The sequence below is a fragment of the Phyllobates terribilis genome, unplaced genomic scaffold (assembly GCF_046119375.1).
Source record: "Phyllobates terribilis strain yellow unplaced genomic scaffold, ASM4611937v1 Scaffold_1__5_contigs__length_1240528914, whole genome shotgun sequence".
Lineage (NCBI taxonomy): Eukaryota > Metazoa > Chordata > Amphibia > Anura > Dendrobatidae > Phyllobates > Phyllobates terribilis.
The window spans coordinates 516,065,530-516,070,641 of NW_027362761.1; positions in this window are offsets into that span (position 1 = coordinate 516,065,530).

Genomic DNA, 5,112 nt, shown 5'->3' on the forward strand with positions numbered 1-5,112 from the left:
GATTTGCAACTGTTTGACAGCTTTATTACATGTGAGGAATGTGTAAGAAATAGACATTCCTCACATGTAATAAAACAGTCGCAAATCATGCACATGGGAGCGATTCAACCATATCACCGATCAGCTGTAAATACTCGGAGCTCGGCCCGAGCATACTCGGCGAAAGGGTTAACAGAACATACTCGCTCAACATTAATAAACACACATAAATACACACACAAAACTGTCATACATAAACTCACACGGCTCATCTACATCAACAAACACAGACAGAACTACATCAACACACACCTCAACTAAATCAACACACGCATAGCTTAGCCGCGTCAACATACATACACAGTTCAGCTACATCAACACACAGCTCAGTTACAACAACACACACACAGTTCGACTTCAACCTACACAGCTTAGCTACATCATAACAACACACACACCTCTGCTACACACTGTATACACTACCACATGTTGAATTTCCTTCATGTGGCCAATCACATGGCCTGAAAGGTACAGTACTTCAGCTAGTCAGGATCTGTCCATCATTAAATCTTTCTGGATGCTGCAGGTACTGATAGCTTTCTCTCCTTTCCTGTACAAATCTGACTGATCAGTGTTTGGCTGGAGGAGAGAGAACTGTGCCACTGCTTGTTTTTTTCAGTGATTGGGAAGGACGCTAAGTCAGCGTTCTCCTCAATCATTGGAAGCTGCCTCTGAACTATAAGATGAACATTTTAGCAAGATTTTTTGTTATTAAAAAGTGCATATCGTAGGTAAAAAAACACAGTACTTCATTCAGTTATAACCAGCCATAAGTAGTCTGGAAAGTGGAAATATTCTCTCTCTGTGTCTATGTTCCTGAGTGTTAGCTGACATGGTATAAATTCCTAACACTTCTTAAAACTGTGAGTGGTGACCTACTTTATCTTTGTACAGAAACAGTATGACAAAGATAGTCTGAGTCACTGAACCATAATTTAAACTTAAATGTCAGAGTTCTCCATCAATCCACACAGTAATATAGCGATAATATTTTCTTACCTGTTCAATAATTCTTTCCCTCAATGAATATCTCTATACATTACACTAGAAGGTCATTAGGTCTTCTATAAGTACACCTATTCCTCGACAAGTCTGATATTTCCACCATGTGGTCTTTTCTCATGTTTTTCACTTGCACTTGGTTGTGGAAGATAAAAGTTGGTGTTTTTCAGATATAAGGATGTGACAGAGATCCTGGCCCTGAAGACAACAAATTGTGTAGTGTGAATATTGACATGCGGTTTTATTGCTTTTCTATGACGACATGTAAAATATAAAGTATGATGTTACTAAGGTATAGTGTTATAAGTACTGATGCTGCGGTGTGGGTACTGCAAGTTAACACCTAAAGTAACTCTGGTACACTCAGCTCAGGTTTAGGGAAAGTATAGGACACAGTTTAAAGCTTTGGCTAGAGCTAAAGGGTGACTGTAGATATAGATTAGGGTTTAGGGCCCAGAGCAGTGACAGATAGAGCAAGATAGGTAGTGGTGGACCTTATTAGTGTATAAGTGATAGTAATAGTGTATGATATAGTTAAATGTTTGGGACCAGCCCAGGATGGAAGAGGTGGGATCAAATAAAAAAGGGAACTATATTCTAGTTTTGTCGGGTTTGTGTCAAGGTCAGGTTCAAGTGGCAGTGGGCTGGAAGCGCATGAAGTAAATATTATTCTGGCGGTATGAGGTCATGTTATTATTATATATTATATTATTCCATTGCCCTTTACATGTGAAAAAAATGGGTATACATGCAAAAACAATTACAATGATCTTTAACAAAACGTGACAGCAACTGGTACAGGAGGACAGAGGACCCTGTCCGCGAGGGCTCACAGTCATATCAAATTACCACTGAGGAGAGTGCCTTAATCCCTTCCATACAGAGGAAGCTGGACGGGGAACCGCGTGAGGGAAACGTAGCGGATCTCAGGAATACTGCGGTGCCAGACGAGGAGTCCCTAGGGCTAATAGGAGCTGTTAAAGTAGGGACAGTCCAAGCTGAAAGTAAGCAAATGTTTGAAATGTACTGTGTTGATGGAACAAGAGCCGGAGGGTGCTGAGTCTGATACTGCATGTTAAAGACTTATGTACTTATGTAAAAACTTACTGTCCAGTAAAGTTGAACTTGTTAAAACAAAGTGGGTGTACCCTGATGTGTGTTCGGCTGGTCCTGGAACTATAGACTTGGAGACAGGGAAGGCTTCTGGCCTGCAAGTGAGTACAATGCAATATAAACAGCACAACACTTATGGACTGGACACAGTTTGTGGGGTGTTAGGGCATTATGGAGCAGCAGCTCACCCCCGGCTACCGCTCTGGGCACCTTACACAGACACCATCTACTATGGAGGACTGGAAGCCCTGGTGGGCCCAATGCCGTATTCTAGTAGCAGGATATTGATCCTTCTCTTCTTTGGGTGAATTCAGGTCATTTAAATTTCTGGTCAATGTTTTTCATCTTGGTTATCTCCTTTGGAAAATGCTCTCTTAACCCCTTAGTGACAGAGCCAATTATGTCCTTAATGACCAAGCCAAATTTTACAATTCTGACCACTGTCACTTTATGAGCTAATAACTCAGGAACGCTTCAATGGATCCTGCTGATTCTGAGATTGTTTTTTTGTGACATATAGTACTTAATGATAGTGGTAAAATTTCTTCTATATAACTTGCGTTTATTTGTGAAAAAAATGGAAATTTGTCGAAAATTTTGAAAATTTTGCAATTTTCAAACATTGAATTCTTATGTCCTTAAATCAGAGAGTTATGTCACACAAAATAGTTAATAAATAACATTTCCCACATATCTACTTTACATCAGCACAATTTTGAAACAATTTTTTTTTGTTAAGAAGTTGTAAGTGTTGACCAGCGATTTCTAATTTTTCCAACAAAATTTACAAAAACATTTTTTAGGGACCACATCACATTTAAAGTGACTTTGAGGGGTCTATATGACAGAAAATAGCAAAATACCAAAAAATGACACCATTCTAAAAACTGCAACCCTCAAGGTGCTCAAAACTACATTGAAGAAGTTTATTATCTCTTCACATGCTTCACAGGAACTGAAACAACGTGGAAGGAAAAAATGATAATTTTCAGACCCAATTTTTTTATTTTCACAAGGGTATCAAGAGAAAATTAACCATAAAATTTGTTGCTCAATTTCTCCTGAGTACACCGATACCCCATATGTGGGGGAAAACTATTTGGGCGCACGGCAGGGCTTGGAAGGGAAGGAGCACCATTTGACTTTTTGAATGTAAAATTGCCTGGAATCGAGAGGGGACGCCATGTCGCGTTTGGAGAGCCCTAAAAATTGGAAACCCCCTATAAGTGACCCCATTTTGGAAACTACACCCCTCAAGGATTTTATCCAGGGTTATAATGAGCATTTTGAAATTACAGGTACAAAACAGAATTTGATAACATTAGGTCATCATTGAAAAAGTTCATTTTTTCACAAAAATCTAGTTTTAGCTCCAAATTTCTCACTTTTGCCAGATGTAACACCAAAAAGTGGACCCCACAATTTGTTACCCACTTTCTTCCGATCGTGGCAATACTCCACATGTAGTCAAAATGTCCTGTTTGGACAAATGGCATAGCTCGGAGTGGATGGAGAAATATTTGAATTTTGGAACACAAATTTGGCTGAAAGAGATGGGGGACAACATTTCCCATTTGCAGTGCCCCTAAGGTGCCTAAACAGCAGAAACCCCCACAACTGACATTTTGGAAACTACACCCCTCAAGTATTTTATAATGAGGACTTAGAACCCAAAGGTACTACATATTTGATCAAATTAGGTCGTCATATTGAATACGTTGTCATTAGGGTGGAGCGTAAGTGTTTGCATCGGGTGATCGGGCATGCACTGAGTATCGTGGGTGCTCAAGTGACATTCTTGCGACCCCGCTGAGCATGTTTCGTGGTTGTTAGATAGCCAAAAAAATCTAACAGCCATGAAACATGCGGGATGGGGACTCGAGAATGTCACTTGAGCATCCGTAATATCCGATGCATACCCGATCACGTGATGCAAACTAGCGAGCACTTGTCTTAAACCCTATCCTAACCTCAACCCTAAGCCTAACCCTAACCCTAACACAAACCTAACCCCAATCGTAACCCTAAACCAACCCTAATAGTAACACAACCCTAATCTCAACCCTAACACAACCGTAACTCTAACACAACCCTAACCCCAACCCTAACACAACGCTAACCCCAACCCTAACACAACTCCAACCCTAACACAACCCTAGCCCTAACGCAACCCTAACCCTAACACAACCCTAAACCCAACCCTAACTGCAAAGAATGAAAACAATTATTTTTTTAGTCTATAATTTTTATTTGACTTTACTTTAGCTTTTGATCACTGTGATATCGCAGTGATCAGCAGGAACCAATAGAAAAAATTATCTGCTGTTGCCGGGTACTGGCTGGCAGATCTCGGTGCATGCATCTGTCATTTTTTTTATAGGATGATGACGCGAGGGACGGAGAATGGAGGAGGGCCCGAGGATGGTGGAGTTACCGGAGGGACTCGGCGGGTAGGGGACATCATTTCTCTCTCATTGCTGTAACAGCTGCACTTTTTTTTTCCCTTTACTTGATCGGCGATCACGTTATCGGGGATGGAGGAGGGTGGCCTGGGGATGGTGGAGGTACTGGGTGAGCTCGGGGGCATCATCTCTCTCTCATTTAATTGTAACAGCGGCACTTTTTATTTTTTACGTGATTGCTGCCATTCATTGAATAGCGGCGATCACGTGATCGGGGACCGGAAAAACCCACCCTGATCAAGTCTCAGGGTCACTGTGTGTGAGAGGGGATCTGTGGAGGCCATCATACAGTGTGATACTTAAGAGGCATCATGCTGTGGAAGGCATAATACTGTGTTAGGAGTCACTGTGGGGACAATATACATTGTTGGTGTCACTGTGGCAGCATCATAATGTCTGGGAAAGACTGTGTCGAAACATACTTTGCTGGAGGCACTGTGGGATCATCATGCTGTACATGTGTGAGGCTGTGGGGTAAAATTGGGGGGGATATTCA